This window comes from Carassius carassius, chromosome 14 (assembly GCF_963082965.1).
Source record: "Carassius carassius chromosome 14, fCarCar2.1, whole genome shotgun sequence".
In the NCBI taxonomy this organism is placed as follows: Eukaryota; Metazoa; Chordata; class Actinopteri; order Cypriniformes; family Cyprinidae; genus Carassius; species Carassius carassius.
In genome coordinates, this window is record NC_081768.1 from 11711628 (window position 1) to 11730003 (window position 18376).

Below are 18376 nucleotides of genomic sequence, written 5' to 3' on the forward strand. Positions count from 1 at the left end.
ACCAGTCCAAAATATCCTGTGCTTGGTGTCCACAACTTTGATACTTTATTACTTATTTTCCTGATGATATCATGCCAGCCAGATTCAATTGTTCTTGGTCCTTGAGTTTGCTGCCAGAGGTTTTCTTTCATATGGCAGGTTTTCCCCCTTTTGTATTTTTCCTTCCAAAGGCCTAAAGGAAATCATATTATATTTATGGCATTTTGTCAGCCTGGGATTACTGAGGTACTAACTGACATATCCAGTGTTTGATTAATCTTCTTTTCTAAATGTTTTATTGTAAAATTGAATTCCTTTCTCTCTTGCCTTATTAATATAGGTCAATCATTTGTCTAAAGTTCATTTCAACAATAATTTTATTATTTTTTAGTAGTGTGTTTTAAAAAGCTCATCGGGTTTGTGATGTGATTCAAATTGTATTCTTCTGTTGGTGCTTTTTGATAAATAATATTTTAGATTTCAAATGCAAGTGGTTCATTTGACTAAATTGGACTGTGCTTAGTTATCTTTATTCAGAATGAACTGAATAGGATACAATAACTTCCTTTCTGACGTGTAAGAAACAAGTCCAGACTTCAGTGATTAATTGCACCAACTGCTTTTATTCATATTATAAAATATTATGTATAGTGAAGCACCTGGAAGGTTTCAGTGGGATCACCCTGAGTGTTTGAGTGTGTGTGAATCTTGGGTTAGCTTGCTTATAAAGTCCATGCTTCTGATGATGCTATAAATTAAAATGTCATTTTTCCCCTTTTCTTTGTAGTTTCTGACCCCTGAAGTTAGATTCTTGTGCTGTATGAGGGATTCTGTTACTTCTTGGTGAAGCTTCAGATGATTATTGATAGATTGGTGGGCGAGTGCTTTGTGTAAACCTCAAATGAACCTTTTCTTTTTCAACAAGTTCTTGACTTAAAAACATACACCACTACATCAGCTCTGTATACTTTACAGAAATCATTCCTAATGGCATGATTTGTCTGATTATTTTTTGGCCTAGTTTTCTATACTATATAATAGAAACTAATGCAAAGCCGATGGTCTATGAACAAAATGCATTTATTTACACTGCATCTCAAAATAAACAGATGATTTAATTAAAATCTTATCCACGTTTCACTCAGCCATTCACAAATGCAGAGGCATCTTAACCAAACACTGACATTGTTAAAATATACACAGCACATTATAGCAGATTTTTTTGTTTTTACGTTGTGAATGGACTTTATAAATGTCACGTAGGCCCACTGAACAAAAACATGAGCAGAAACAAAAGAACTTTTATTGCACATCCATAGAGAGTTAATACTAATGCTAAATAAGTAAAGAGATTTTAAGCAACATGTTTATATTGTTGCTGGTGCTCTAAACAGTTTTGTTGCAGCAAAGTAAATATTATTTACTAAAAAAACTAGTTTCAATTCTAAAAATTTGCAAGCCTGTTCACTCTTAATCAAACTTTTGGTGAGCTGTTAACAGAGGTATCAGTGTGATCATTGTATTAGTGAGTTGAACTCATAGGCTACATCTGAAATTGCATACTTTCTTTTTTTTTTCACGGCCATCAAAAGTATGTGCTATATGAATGTGTAATATGAATGCAATCAAGAAGTACAACATTTCTCATGATGTCATTGTCATGTGTCCTATCAAAGTCAAATGTGTCGCTTGCCATTCTCAAATAGTAAAGTGTTCATTAGATATACACTTTCGAATCTCACTGGAAATAGCAGGAACTCTGTAAAGTTGGCAATTACTTTGTTGACATCTACTATACATATGGACGTTTACAGTTTTGGATGCAGCCTTGGCAGACTGCTTTTGCAATGAACTACTTTAATTGATTTAGTGAATCAGACTAAATTGGAAATATTGGAATAACAATTTAAATTTCAGTCTGTTCTGCACACCAAACTATTGTGTGTAGATGAGAAGTATAGCAAACATGTTGTATGCCTTGACATTTCACATCCTTATTCTATGAACAGTGTTTACAGAAATTCCCTGAAAATATTTATAGCTCAGGATCTACAAACACCACTGTAAATCTCCTGCCATCATGAACAAATGTGTAAGTATGACAAAATCACTTAATCTCTGCTTTACGTCTTTCTGCCTCTCTGTGTGGATTCTTTTGAAGGTGGATAGGCAATTCAAATATTTACTCAGCATACAATGCATGAAACAGGGGAAAGCACAGAGGAGGGAAATAGAAATTGAAGGTTGAATTGCTCCCAGCACAAGTCTGTACATGTTGCTACGGGGGAGAGCCTACAGCGTAGGTGGAGAAAGCTTACTCAAATAAACTATGGAGCCACAAATGAATTACCTCAGCGAGCGGTATGCTCTTATTAATGTTGATTGGAATCAAAGGCTGACCTGTTAAGAGGAATGTAAACTGGCTCCATACTTTGGGGATTTTTCCCTGATCTGACTTGCCTGCTGATCTGAGCTGTTTATTGAATCCTTTAAGGTGGTAGCCAATGTATTGGGCAACCACCTGCGGTTGTAGCTGTAAATGCTGAAGGAAAGTCCTCAGAAACACGCTGGTGCTGGTAGCTCAGAGTGCAGTGCACGTACAGCTTGTACAATTAGTACTTTTTGTACTATGCTGTCACATTTTATGCTGTGCCATTAATAAATAAATGAACAAACAGTGCCCTCCACAATTATTGGCACCTTTGGTAAATATGAGCAAAGGTGGTTGTGAAAATAGATTGGCATTGTTTATCCTTTTGATCTTTCATTAAAAACATTCACAAAATTCTAACCTTTCACTGAAGTAAAACAATTGAAAATTGTGTGTGTGTGGGGGGGGGGGGGGGTCTCATTGTGAAATAAATGTTTTTCTTCAATGCATGGTGGCCACAATTATTGGCACCCCTAGAAATACTTATGGGTAAAATATCTCTGAAGAATATTCCCATTCATATTTAAAAATTTTTAGGACACCAGGGTGACAAGGAGCATAAAATTGTCCAGCCATGACTTATAATTATGAGGAACACAAAAGCCCAATTCCCTTAATCATCCATCACAATGAGTAAAACCAAAGAATATAATTCTAATGTGCAGAGCAGAAAAGATTTTTGAGCTTCACAAAATTGAAGGTGGCTTTAGGAAAAGAGTTAAATCATTGAAAATCCCCATTTCCACCATCAGGGCAATAATTAAGAGGTTCCAATCAACTAAAGATATTACAAATCTGCTTGGAAGAGGACATGTCTATATTGTCCTAATGCACGGTGAGGAGGAGAGTTTGGGTGGCTAAAGACTCTCCAACGATCACAGCTGGAGAATTGCAGAGATTAGTTGAGTCTTGAGGTCAGACAGCCTAAAAGAATATATAGCAAACAGCCCCATACATCACCACATGTTGTTTGGGAGGGTTTCAAAAAAATTGTCCTCGCTCATCCAAAAACAAACTCCAGCATATTAAGTTGTAAGACATGACTGGAACTTCAAATGGCACTGGCTTCTATGGTCAGATGAAGAAAGAAAAAGAGAGCTTTTTAGCAGTAAACCCACCAGATGGGTTTAGTAAAAACAGGGATAAAAAGTATCCCATGTCCATGGTTAAATATACTGCTGGATCTTTAACATTGTGGGCCTGTTTTTCTCCTGGGGTTCAGATACATGGCATTATGGGTTCTAAATACCAACAGACAAAAATCTAAACCTGACTGCCTCTGTTAGAAATCTTATAATGGACCATGTTTGGATCTTCCATAAAGAGAGTATTCCAAAACAAACATCAAAATGAACACAAAAATCAGTCACTGAGCACAAAATGAAGCTTCTGCCATGGCTGTCCCAGTCCTCTGACCTGGACCCTATAGAAAATGAGTGGGTTGAAATGAAGAGAAGAAGCACCAACATGGAGCTGGGATTCTGAAGGATCTGAAGAGATTCTGTATGAAGGAATGGTCTCTGATCTTTTATCGGGTGTTCTCCAAACTCATCAGACAATATAGGAGAAAACTCAGAGCTGTTACCTTGGGAAAAGGACATTGCAATATTTGGGTGCCAATAATTGTGGCCAACGTGAACTAGAAAAAGCATTCATTTCACAATGAGATTTCCCCCCACTCCCCAATCACCCCAGTTGTTACAACAGTGAAAGGTCAAAACTCTTTTGAATGAAAGATCAAAAGGGTAAACAATGCAGATTTATTTTCACAACCGCCTTTGCTTATATTTACCAAGGGTGCCAATAATAGTTGAGGGCATATACATACAACAGTTCTTTCTTTGGCCCTCAAATCTGATTGGCTGATAAGAGCGCTACATTAGAGTGATATCAGGTGAGAATGTACTTGTTTTTAGTTCAAATATGCAGTTTGTCAGCATCTATTTGAAAATTTGCTTCAATGTTTTCGAAGAAGTCGGCTCCAGATGATCAGCGGCAGTTCTCTAGTGATGGGTCGTTCTTGAGCATGTTTCAGTCAATGCAGTCTGAGCCATAAAGACATTTGATTAGTACTAATCAATTCTCTTTCTGGCTCAGACTGCATAGGGTAAAGCTTATGGAGCTGTCACGTGATGAAAGAACGACAAACCTGAAGACTTGTCAGATAAGAGGTGAGGTGAGCTAATCATAGACTGAAGACCCATGTAAACAATGAATTAATCTTTTCTGTTTCTTATGGCATTATAGTTTTCTATTGTTTGTAGTATGATCAATTTACCACTGGTTCTGATGTCTCTGTAGTGGTTAAACATGATGTAATTCGTTTTGGGAAGATCGAATGGGCAGTCTTTGGTTGCATTAATCTATTGTTTGTTCCAGAGAAGATAGAAATTCAGAGCGCTGCCTTTCTACTTTTGACTAAATTGCCTATAGCAACTTTGTTCTATAGTTGTTCTTTATTAAATATTATTATTCATTAAATAATATTGTATATAAAAAATAGGCCAAGTATTTAATCATAGTGTTTAGTATTGAGAAACGGTCTGTGTTTGTGATGGTGATTTTAAGCTTCATTTAGGCCTTATATTTAGTAACATTTATGCCATAAAAAGATAGGTTTATGATGTGCTTTTATTAACAGATTACACTAACATTAGGTTACTTTAAAACATTACTCTGGAGTTGGGTCAACCTCTGCCTATATATATAAATTAAGGGCATAATTTATAATTTAACTATTTAATGTAATTATTTATAAATATTTGAAAATAAAATATAACTATAGTATATACTGTACACTACCATTCAGGTCTGCAAGATTTGTATTTTTTAATAAATTAATATTTTAATTCATTCAAAGAATCTTGAAAAAAAATAAATGTATACAAAAATATTAAACAACACAACATTTATATAAAAAAATATTTAGCACCAAAGTAAAAAAAAAAAAAAAACATTGACCACCAAATTAAAATATTAGAATGATTTCTGAACGATAATTTGTGTATATTTATTTAGCTGTGCATTGCATTCACTATTGCATGACATGACTAATGTTGGAGCTGGAGTTAGAATCACCATCTCTTTCAACTCCCTGCCCTTTTAATTCAGCACTACTAGATCTTGCCAAAATTCCCACAACAGTAGGGGAGATGAAAGACCAATATGTGATTTCTTTGAAGCAAATGAGGTGGACAGTGAGTCTTTTTTTACCTTTTGTTTACCATTATTACCATGGGAACATGATGAGTGTGAAGACCCAAAAGTTCCTAAAGATCTTTTCCACCACAGATGCATTGAGCAGTTGCCCACAACTGTGTGTACAAAGCAAGCACGTAACTTCGGGTGGGCTAGCATGGACCTGCATTCATACCCAACCAGCTGCAATGCACAATTTTGGGGACCAATTCTAAGAGCAAACCCTGCATACAGCCCTGATACAAAGACCAAATGGGACTTTTATTCAGATATTTAAATGTAGGCTGTAGGTTACAGTTGTTTTAGGAGCAAGTACACAAGCAGATGGCACCATAGATAATAGATGTAAATAAATGCCACAAATCTATCTTCTGCATTGTGGGGTCATTAAACTCCTTATGCTTGACTGCATGCTTTGTTTGTTTGTCATTATCATTGTCTTCACTGGTATGGGTTTAAGAAAGTAGTCAAAAGTAAATTAAACAATATTCCTGGTTCAATATTAAGATTAATACTAAGGTCAGCAGCAGTTCTCTAGTGATGGGTCGCTCTTGAACAATTCTTTCATTTTGAACGAGTCTTTAATGTGACTCTGGAAGAACGAATCGTCTCGGGGAGTGAGAACTAGTCTAGTAGTTCCAAGAGCACTTTCAGTAAATGCAGTCTGAGCTGGAAAGACAATTGATTCGTTCATCTCTCGAGTCTTCGGGTTTTTCGAGTCATTCAAACCTATTACAAAAACGAGGAGGCCAATTTTTTCGGATTTAAAAGCATAAATATGTATAATATTACAAATGCACTTACATTATTTATTCTGTTACAATGTGTGTATTATTTGAGTTGTGAAAGTGTTTATATTTTGCAGGCATTTTAAGGTTTTAGGCTTTACTTTGAATGGTAGTGGATTTAAAATCTAATATAACTGTACAGAGAAATAGTTAGTTAGAGTTAGTAAAAGTTCTTGCTTTTTGAAAGAAAATGAGGGACAACTTTGTACTGAACCCAGAATATTCCTTCAAGACTCTTCAAGATTGAGGCACTATAGGTACTTTTCTAGACTAATGAGAAACCAGCTGTGTTAATGTATCTGCCATATCACGTACAGATAATAATTTATAAAATCAGAGCTGTGGATCTGTCCAGTGAGATTTGCCTTTTGTAAGATGTCATTATATGGATCTATAGCACTCTGACATTCTAAAGATTAATTTTAGGGAAGGAAATGAGAGCCATACATCTGTAGGCATGCAGCAAAACATTTCCATTTTAATCATATTCTTCATGAGCTCCAGTTCAAGCAGGTGGAGTGTAAGAAGATCACTGTGATATTTCACCCTCCCACATCAGTAAACAATAGTGGTGGATCTAATATTCTTGGTTTATATTTGAGTCACAAATGCAATAAAATGCACAAATTGTTTATGTGACCAAACTGATGGACTTCCTGTGAAATAATTTGACTTTCTATTACATATTAATGATTATTAGGAACTTGATTCAAAGGAATTAATTGTTTATACACTGGGGATAATCAGTTCCTGATTGCGCTATTACATTTACTGATTGGACACTTATCAACAGCCGTCTCTGCTATTCACTGGACTTGTATTAACATAATTTACTCAGAGATTGCATCATAACATGTCTTCTCTAAAGCACATGTCCCTTCGTCTTGTATGGTAATAATTAAAGTCTTCAGGCTTTGTAGGGAATGGCTACAGAGAACAGTTTGCCATGAATCTGATGATGATAAATGGCTTGGACCCTTACTTCATATTTAGCTTGGATGAGTTGGTAGCATCACGTCCATTAGCTAAGCAGTATTGAGTTAAAATACATCTGTAAGTGATTTAGCAGTCGAAAGAACCATTATATGCTCTTCTGAACTGATGCTCACATCAGATGTGTTGACAAGGCATGAAGGTGTGGAGACCGCTGGTGTTGAGGTGTCAGTTTCAAGCAGCAATTCTCCCTGTGAGTTAATCTCACAGGGATCCAGTCATCTAATGGATTTCCAAAGCCCTGATCAAGCCTCGGTTGTATAATGTAAAGGTGCATTGGCTGAAAAAGCATTTGTGAAACATGAGAAAAAGTAGCTTTAGTCAAAATAATGATTAACCTGATGAGTCGACATCTGGTCAGACTGGTGAAAGTGCCTGGAATTTCATTTGTGTGTGTGTGTTGGATGGGGTGATGTATGCTGTGTCTTTTCAGTAATGGCATCAGGGACCCCATTCACCGGTAGAGCTCCGGGGGGTTACAGTTTCGGAGGAGTCAAAGGCCTGAGATTAATAACCACAGAAATGGGCACACAACCAAAACACAACATGTCCATCCAGTCTTCTGTCTGAGGCTGCGTTGACACTGAACAGGCTTTGAATGCATCATTTAGTATGAAGGTAATGGTTTAGTGCATGTCAGAAGAACAACAAAGGATCTGCAGCATCATAAAGAAAACGTTCACTCACCCTAATTGTATATGATTTTCTTTATTTCTTGGAACACAGAATATATTTGTGGGATTTATAGTTCAGTAAGTGAGTCAGATGTTGTTTCAGTAACCACAGACTGATAATATTAAGGGATTACGGTATATATATTAAGGGATATATATATACAGTGTTTAGATTTTATATGTATTTATTTATTTACTTTATTTTCAGATTTCATCTTCAGTTAAAAGGTTTCAAACCGTAAATGTGACCGATCTGTCCCTTTGCTTAAAAGCCCTATAAATATAACATATATAATTCTCTAATGTTGATAGTCTCTGTCTGTGAATCTTTATTAATACTTTCATTGTGCTTCTCATTGTGTTTTTCTTTCTTTATTGGAATACAGTACTATATATTTGGAGTTCAGTAAGTGAGTCAAAAGATTCAGTAACCACTGTTTGACTGATTTCAAATTGGCATGTCATCTTTTTCAAATCATATTTCCAATGTTACAAAAACTGCATTCTTCCATCTTAGAAACATTGCCAAGCTACGAAACATGTTATCTGTTTCTGATGCAGAAAAGCTAGTTCATGCATTCATGACCTCTAGACTGGACTATTGTAATGCACTTCTAGGTGGTTGTCCTGCTTCGTCAATAAACAAGCTACAGGTAGTCCAAAATGCAGCAGCTAGAGTCCTTACCAGGTCAAGAAAATATGATCATATTACCCCAATTTTACAGTCTCTGCACTGGCTACCTATTAAGTTCCGTATCAGTTACAAATTATCATTACTTACCTATAAGGCTCTAAATGGTTTAGCTCCTGCGTACCTAACTAGCCTTCTACCACGCTACAACCCATCACGCACCCTAAGGTCACAAAACGCTGGACTTTTGGTAGTTCCTAGGATAGCAAAGTCCACTAAAGGAGGTAGAGCTTTTTCACATTTGGCTCCCAAACTCTGGAATAGCCTTCCTGATAATGTTCGGGGTTCAGACACACTTTCTCTGTTTAAATCTAGATTAAAAACGCATCTCTTTCGCCAAGCATTCGAATAATGTATCTCTTAAATTGTGAGTGTAGTTGCATCTGCATTTTTAATCTTTAGCTTGGGTTAAACTAATTTTACTTTGTTGGATCAGCAGCTATGCTAATGATGTCTCTATTTTGTTTCTATGTTTTGCCACGGGTAACTAGGATTTACACAAGCTCCAGTCTGGATCCAGAACACCTGAGAAGACATGATGTTGACCCTCAGTGGACCCCAGATGATCCTAACCTTGAATCAACAAACAGAACTAACAATTATTGCTACATGTGTGACTGCATCATATAATTACTATTAATTAATAATATTGATAGTTCATCATCTAGCTGACTACGTCTTGTATTATTATTATTATTTTTATTTTTCTAAAATCCTGTCAAACATTCACAAACTAATAGCTACTACTAAATATTGTAGAAACATAATTTTCTGTAAAGTTGCTTTGTAACGATTTGTATTGTAAAAAGCGCTATACAAATAAACTTGAATTGAATTGAATTTTTAAACTTCAGAACGGGTTCTTAAGAGTCATTTGTTCATGAATTAGACTACACTGGTTGTGTTGTTCCATAAAGACTGCAAAGTGTACAACTCATGTAAATTATGATTTCATTTGTTGTGATGCTGAATATTTAAGAGGATGAGCACTGCTATTAAGTCATTTAGGACACACTGTTCCAAGGCTTCTGAAGCCACACTCTTTTTGTGTTCCACAGAAGAAATAACGTCATATGGGTTGGAACAACATAAGAATGAGTAAATTATGACAGAATGTTCAGTTTTGGAAGTTGCATTCAAATCAAAGTCTTTAGTGGTCATTTATTAACAATAACTTAGATTTAAGGGGTTAGTTCACCCAAAAATGAAAATAAGACTGTTTTACTCATCCCCGAGGCATCCTAGGTGTATGTGACTTTCATCTTTCAGATGAATGCTAACCCCACTGGATCCCCCAACATCATTAGGCTAGAGTACTGTCAATCTGACGATGCCTGTATGCCATTGGATCAGAGCGCTGTCAATTACTGCCTGATTGTTGCATGGTTAGTTGCATTTGGAGCGGTCATCAATGTCATTAGATCAATGGGCTCTTTCAGTGCTTTGGCAAGGTAACGCTTTTTCTTTTTTAATCTTTTTTTGCCATGCAATAAAGCTAAGTTCAAAGGCCAATTTAAAATATTGGTACCGTAAATAAACAGCAAAATCTGTATTTTGTTTAGGCAGTATTTGTGGCAGTTGATAAATCATGTTGCAAGATTTTTCCAAAAGATGTGTGTTTTTGTGCCAATGCATTGTTAAAGAATCAGCATGTTCCCATATAAACTTTAACAGCCAATAAAAAAATATTGGTATAGTAAAATTTGTCAATATATGAGATTAATACATTCTTTATTAAACCGATTTTTCGAGTTTAATGCATCCTTATAGAGGTGTCGAAATGCTAAATCAGTTCATTCACTTCTAGCAGCACTTGACGGGAGAATCGTCATACACAGAGAGCAGAGCGTAACGTTATTTAAAGGGGAAGTTCACACTTTAATGAGTATCAAAGGATTAAGTAGCTACAATGATTACTTTTTATGCCACTGATCAGGCTTTTATATGTAGTTTGGAGTAACAAAGGGTTTTATAGGTTTGACTAAAATAATAATTCAATAACTGACATTTTAAATCAATATTTCAAGCAACAACATTAAAACAATTGAACAAAAAACATATAAAGACAAAAACTGGCCACTGATAATATATAAACATATATCCAATTTAGGGCTGTGCAATTAATGGCATTCGATTGTCATGCGCATCTCATCAGTAAAGCCGGTCACATGATTAGTAGTAAATCTTCATTACCTGCTCTCAGATTGAGCGGCATTCACTACAAAGAGCTGTAGTTCACTGACAAGCTAGGTGATATCGCATTCGAAATAAACTAATCTGCGATTATTAAAGCAATATTTTCTAATTGTCAGTGAACTACAGCTCTGTGTAGTGAATGCCACTCAATCTGAAAGCAGGTGAAGGAGATTTACTACTAATCATGGAACCGGATTTACTGATGAGATGCGCATAACAATCGAATGCGGGGGAATGACGTAGGAGGTCAGCTTGACTGGATTTGTCTGAAAGATGAAAGTCATATACACCTAGGATGCCTCGGGGATGAGTAAAACGCAGCTTAATTCTCATTTTTGGGTTTTTGGATTTTACAAATTTTCTTGTTTTTCTGTTATGTGATCAAACTAGTGAGAGTATAAGGTTAAATATGAACAAGGCCGTTGCATCTTTATTATTCTTTTTTAACAGATCAGTGTATTAAATATGGCTCTGGCACTTTTATAGTCTTGCAGACAGGCCTTATGGGTTTATAGGCTCTTCCTGTTGTAGGAAACATGCTTTCACTGAGTTTCCCTCCTCTCCCGTGTGCCATCTCCCCTTTGTGTCCATGCTTCCCTTTATGAGAAAGAATTCACTGTGTCAACACTATTAATGAGCCATCACACCCCCCTGAGACGGCAGACGCAGACTGTACATTTTGAGTGCTAAGGAATCAAATGAATCATGTTTGCTCTTGCCATACTTTGAGAGCTTATCTATGATTAAGTGCAAATTCCATTGTTAGATATACAGATAGATCTATTCATTGTTTTTATTATTTTTTATGACTTCAAAAGGTAACATAACCTTTTTACACAGAATCACTGTTTTTGGCACCATATTTAATTTCTAAAAACAAATGCATTCAATCCCAGGATATCTTTGTGTTTACTTTAATTTAATAGGCTCAATCTGTTAAACTAAGCTAAATCTTAAAATACGTTTGCAGTGTTTAAATAATAATTTAATCAAGTTTATTTGGCTTTGAATCAAAGAATATCGAAAGGCATTACTAAAGATTCAATTGGCTCGCCTCCAGACCCTTATATTATGCATACATTTCAGACTGTGTGTAATATATTTATAAATGTTGATAGTCTCTGTCCATGACTGATTATTAATACTTATAGTAGTTTCTCCTTCATAAACACAAGGATGTATTACTGTTGAGGAAAATGAGTCTTCTCGACAGTATGTATGCTACTTGATGCATTACAGCAAGTTCAAGTAATTACAGGCTTTGCTATTACATTTATGAGGATAATTAGCGTTTTACAGTAAGCAAGAGAACTGGGCCTTCATCATTCAGTAGTGCTGATGTTCGAGCAGCAGTGAAAGACTTGATAAGTTCAGTGCCCTGATATTACCTTGCCCCTCTATTATCTCTAATGAGACAAACAGATGTGTGTGGCATTGTCTTTTACAGCAGTGTGGTGACTTATTCAGCAAAAATAAAGCATCCCAACGGAGATCCCATGCATAGAGGACAGGAAATGTAACTGTGGTAGGTTGCAACACAGTAGTAGCCTAGGTCTGATGCTCACATCCTTTTTCTAAAGAGTAATGTTGTTAGGAAAACAAACTGATGCAGTGTCTTTGCAGTTTGAGGAGGTCATTGTATCTTTTCTTGTTTTTTTTTCCCTGAAGCGCTGACCTAGGACAATTAGTCTATGCCAATGAATGGGGACAGACCTGAGCTTCCAGTCAAGACTTGGGCTTTTTGTTTTCCCAAAAGTCATGAGAGACTAAGAGATCTTAGGTCAAAAGAACTGTCCACCCGTATCGGTCTGTCTTTTGCCCATGTCAGCCGGTGGAGCCACTGATATTTTCTAAAGTCTGGAGTAGACTGAAGGCTCACAGATTGACTGTCTGGTCCAAGGCAGAGTGCCTACGTGGGTCTTGAGGTTGATTGTCATTTATATCAGGGGGCTAAAGAAGAAAATGAGCAGTCACAGATCATTTACAACAGACTCTGAAGTTAAGTCGAGCACCAGTCCAAAGTTCTGTCCTCACTCCAGACATTAGTGTCCTGCTCGGACTCTAGGAAACAGATGCTGCTTTTGTCAAGCACAATAAAAACCCTAGCAGACTGAGATTTTGTGATATTAATCTTAGTAATCATGAATGATGAGATGGAAAAATGTGGATGTATAAAAGAGTGCATTCTGTCTGTTTTTAGAACTGGCATGTTCACAGTACATAACCAGTGCTTTTTGTGTGCAGTTGCACAGATTTTATTTTATTTTATTTTGTTTTTGACAGTCTATGCTCACCTAGGCTGCATTCATACAATAAAAACAGTAACAACATTTACAATTTAAAATAACTGTTTTCTATTTTAATAGATTCTATATAAATTTAATACACAATTCAATTTAGTGTAAATAATGCTGCATACTTTCATTGCTGCAGATGTGGACTGTGTTTCAGTGAAGGGACTAGAAACCAGACCTCAAGTGTTCAGACTTCATTTGTTTCAACACAGTAAAGTCATGTTCTACAAGGTTTGTAATGTCATACAGAATCAGGGTTGAAGCTGTGCAACCTTTTTGTAGCAGCCCAGGGTGAAGACCTGTTTAACACTTAAATGAGTTTAACTAAATGCAAATCCCACCTGACAGAATCACAGCCAATCAAACATGTCCAATTGCCTTTGTTTTTGTCATTTTATTTCTCGTGTGTGCAACCTACTGCCTTCAGAAATCAACTGCAGGTCATGTAAGACACATTGTGATCCATCTTGCATCTTGCACAAATTTGTATCAGTTGCACAATCACTGCTGGGAGAAACATAATGCCCTTGTTCATTTATCTTGAGAGGACATTGTGCAATGTGTGAAATATCAGGAATTGGAGGGATACAAAAGTCAAGAATAGTTTGAAAACGTGAACAGAACGTTCTGCATTTTTTTTGGAAGGTATGGGTCTTTTGATTTTGACATATTAGAGGTTCACTGCATCAAGGAGTATAAAGAAATAAGTTGGTTTAATCAAAAATAAACAGTAAATTGTCATTGGAGGGAATGATCAAAGGGTAACTAAACACCTGGTCAGAGCCTGACTCCACCCACTGACAATATTTGAAAAATGCTGAAAAGTGGGCAGATCACGAGGGCGGGGCTGAGCGAGAACGGCGTGAACATGAGACCCGCAGTGACGGATTGATTGAAAGCTGCTGTCAGAGACACTAAAATGGAGAGTGACTGTAATGACGCAAGTAGCTTTGCAACAGAGCGATCATTTGAAGTAGAGGACTTTTCTCACCTACCTTCACCTGAAGTGTAGGATGTCGAGGTGTCTGTTCATATCAATTCGAGCAACTGGCTCAAACTGCGGTCTTAACTCCTGCATCACGTCGCTTTTCAGCGCGAGCTGTGTGGAGAAGCCCATCTCCACCTCCATTGCGTTGGAGAAGCAACCCCGTGTAAAATGCAGACTGCACACTCCAGCTCTAGGCGGGAACTCACGGTCTTCCAGGCCAAGTGCATGCAACCAATGGCGCCTAATTTTAAAGTCTGCTGGAAAACTATGCAGTCCAGCAGTGCTGTTACAACCAGCAACACACCTCCGTACCATCCTGACCATTGTACTAAATACAGATAAATCTACGCTAACTTGAAGATCTAAATAACTATATAATTGATATGCTAAATAGATGCTATAATAGTCTATCCAGATGGTTTCAATACTTGCAATTCCAACTCCTGACTCACTACAGTGATTTTGACGGAACCAGATGGTTTTATACTGCCAAGGGCGTGGTAGCTCATACCAAGGGGCGTGGTGAGCTGGAAACTGCTTACGTCACCTGCCACCGCTTACGTCACTTGCCACCGCAACATCCAATAGGAAAAATCAACTGCAGTAGCCACCGTTCAACCTGAAGAGGGCAGCACTCAGACGTTTTTACACCATATATTATAGAATTAAAACACTTTATACTCAAATGTCAAAAAAGTTACCTGAAACAATGAACAGCACTAATAAAGCCCCATTCTTATAGATCATTAACTAAAAAAAGTTGGTTTAGGGTTTAATTACTCTTTAATGCTGCTTTGGAGGGTCAAGCATACATCCTGGTTTTGCAGTGTTCATTTACTGGTACATGGATGTCCAAAAATGATCACTAATTGATTCCTTTAGACAGATGTGAGACAAACACTATGTAAGATATTCAGCACCTTGGCAGCTTTATTTCAATAAGAGTAACCGAGAGAAGCAAAACCAAATATTCTTTCAATTTTCTTGCAGTCAGGAAAGAAATAATGTTGACATGGGTTGGATTGGCATTGCAAACAGAGCATGTTCTTGGCTGCATTCTTTGTTTTTCTTTCTCTGCCCCCAATGTAGATGCTATCAGCACCTGGTCAAGGTGCCAGTTAGGGGCAAATAGATCATTGCAAATTCTAACTGTACCTTCATTCATTCACAAAAAAAAAAAAAAAAAAATTCTTTGCAGGCAAAACCACTTGAGTGGTTTCCTCTTCCCAGGACCCTTGTTATCGTATTCTGGGCCTGGTGACATTGCATTTGTATAATGTCAGCTTACACTGCACTTCCTAATTTACTTTTAGCAGCAAGAGTTTATTTCTTACAATCTGTCCTTTTTGGCAGAGAATCATTTAGGCCTTTAGGGACTTTCTTTTTACTTAGTCTTTGTTGGTTTTTAATTGAATCTAATTTAGTGAAGGTTATGTGAACTCTGGGTCCTGCGACTTGGCGAATCTTTCAGAGATAATTGATGTTGTGACGAATCTGATCATATGTCAGATTCAGTGCTCTAATAATTGGAGGGAACTTACAAGAAGTGTGGAAGGAATAGCAGATCCTTTGTGGATAACTAAATGATCCAGAGTCAAACTGCAGGCACAGGCCAGTCCTTAATATATTATTTATGTACAGGGAAAAGGTGATTACGAAGAGACTCACTGTTGTAGGATCACTTCATAAATATGCCCACATGCTGCTATTCGTTGTGATAAAACGAAAGAAATAATGTATTTTACCACATTATCCTTAAAAAAAAAAAAAAAAAGACACTTGTACTGAGATTAGAAATAAAGCAGACTGCTTGCCCTTAACATACTTTTCAGTTTTTTGCTAGTGGTGTTTTAAAATTTGGTCGAATTTGATTAATTTAAAGTGTAAAAAGGGATGTAGGTGTTCTGTGTTATTATAATATTAAAGTTATAATTATAGTTTTAGAATTTTTTTGGAAAAAAGAATAACTTGCTTATTTTAAAATCTTTTTTTTTTTTTGGCTTGCAAAACTCTTCATTTGGTATTATTATGGTTTATTTGTCTTCTTTCTCTTGTACATTTATTTTCTGACTTCACTTTTTAGTCAGTTATACGTGTGTATCATCTCATTGCCTGTAGTTAGAAATTCAGTTTGTTAAAATTTTTAACTTTTTAACTCTTTTTTTTTTATTTTTAACTCTTAGTTAAACAATCCCAATTACACTCAACCAGTTTTGCATTGGTTCCTTTTTGGTGACAACGAGTTAGGATGTGGCCAGTTATTTTGGGAGGAAATTGAAACCACTGAGCAGTGCTGCATATTGTCCATTCGCCTAAGACCTTCAAGGCATGAAGTCTTCAAACTATACTGTATATACTGTCATATCATATAATCTGTTCTGAATATAGTCGCCACCCTTCATTCTACCCATTGACAGCATTCAGTCCTCCAGGGCACTGGACAGTAAAGACATTCTCAGAGAAAAATGTAAAGAGTCTGTTCAGCTGAATCTGATAGAATAGATCCTGTTCATGTCAATAAGAGGTGGGAAGTTGATGACAAATTTTCTATTGGGTTTCCAAATACTACAGATTACAACTCACATGCTTGGACCAGATGTTTTGCCACAGGGTTAGAATAAATTTTTCATCCAGAATCGCACAGGAACGTACACATTTCTTTGGGAATGTGCCAAAAGGGCTAATATTCTATTGTAAACATGGCTACTCATATTCACAAAACACATTTTTTCATCTTGAAAAATGAGGGGAGGTGAGTTTTATTTTCTTGGAAGTAGGTTAAATATGGCAATTGGCTGTGTCTTTGCTTTATTTATGCAATAATTCTATTGCTGTACTATTTTCTTCAAAGAGTCTGGGTTTGGGTTTGCTGTTCACAGCTAGTTAATCAAGTTAAAATCATTCAAATGACAAGCTGAGCATAGTTTTAGCAACTGTAATGCAAACCTAGTCATTTTTATCATGAGCTTTCAGACAATTCTACATTGTGCATATGCAGTAATGTGAGTTACAGTTCATCTATATTATTCTCAGACCTTTCACACATAAAAAAAAAAATGCTGAACATGGAATTTAAAAGTAAAACTGGACTGAGAACACAAATCCATCAGTCTCTATCAGATAAGAACAAACGTTGACTGCAAGCTTTCCTGATCCCATGGGGCCAGAGAATAATATATGTGGCACACTGTTCCCCCATCCAACATTAGATTTACTTTTGCTTTCTTAAGGTAGTGTATATACAATGTGTGGGGCCCTTTATGCTGAGAATATATTATTCTGTCAGCTGGTCTTTTTTCCCATGATCTACTCATGTTTAGAGTGTCAGGAGATCAATAGAGTGAGAACACATAATGTGTGAAGAATTACTACAATTTATGTTTTCTTGGTAAATTCACTGTTGAAATGCAGTAAAATATATATCTAATAATATATCTATTATAAAAAAAAATTATTTTAAAATATCTGTCTGTCTATCTATCTATCTGATACAAATGCAGTTAAAAAAGTTATATTGTGAAATATTGTTACACTTTAAAATATAAATGGTTTTCCATTTACAGTATATTTTAAAATGCTGTTTCGCAATTGCTGATGCTATTGACTCAGCTGGGTTTAGTGAAGTTTTTCTATCTGAACACACAGTAATGTAAGTCCAATTTGTAATGCAGTTAAAAGGTTGCCCCTACTAAGCAAGCTGTAAGCCCAGCTTTATTATCCTTCACACCTTTAGACCAGCACAAAGCTCTTTATAGACAATCTCACTCTCAGGAAAACAAGCTTCTGCTCCGAGGCCCTCTTATGAGCGTGTGAAATCCTTCAGCGTTGGTGTTTTTAGAAACCCTGACGTACAGAGGCAAAGGTCAGGAGAGCTTGGAGGTCTGATACACGAGGTTGCCCCTCAGATATTTTTGTGAGCCTTGAAAGGCGTCTAAACTTCCTCCCAATTTCATGTATGGAATAAAGAGAAATGTTTGGCTGGGAGGCATAAACTTTTTTTCATGGAAAACCTAACTTTGTTTGTATTAATACACTTTTGTCTAAATTTGGATTTCATCTCATGCTGCAATGCTACAAAATTTCCAACCTGAATTTGTTGAAATGTAATCGTCCTTAAATGCCTTAAGTGGTTCATTATTTCAAG

General features: G+C 36.4%; 1 protein-coding gene across 2 annotated transcripts in view; it reads left to right on the forward strand.

Annotated features, from left to right (window-relative positions):
• The window catches only part of LOC132156539 (transmembrane protein 72-like), a 144254-nt gene that overhangs the window by 60572 nt on the left and 65306 nt on the right, over nt 1-18376 (forward strand). The gene's annotated exons all lie outside the window — the stretch shown is intronic.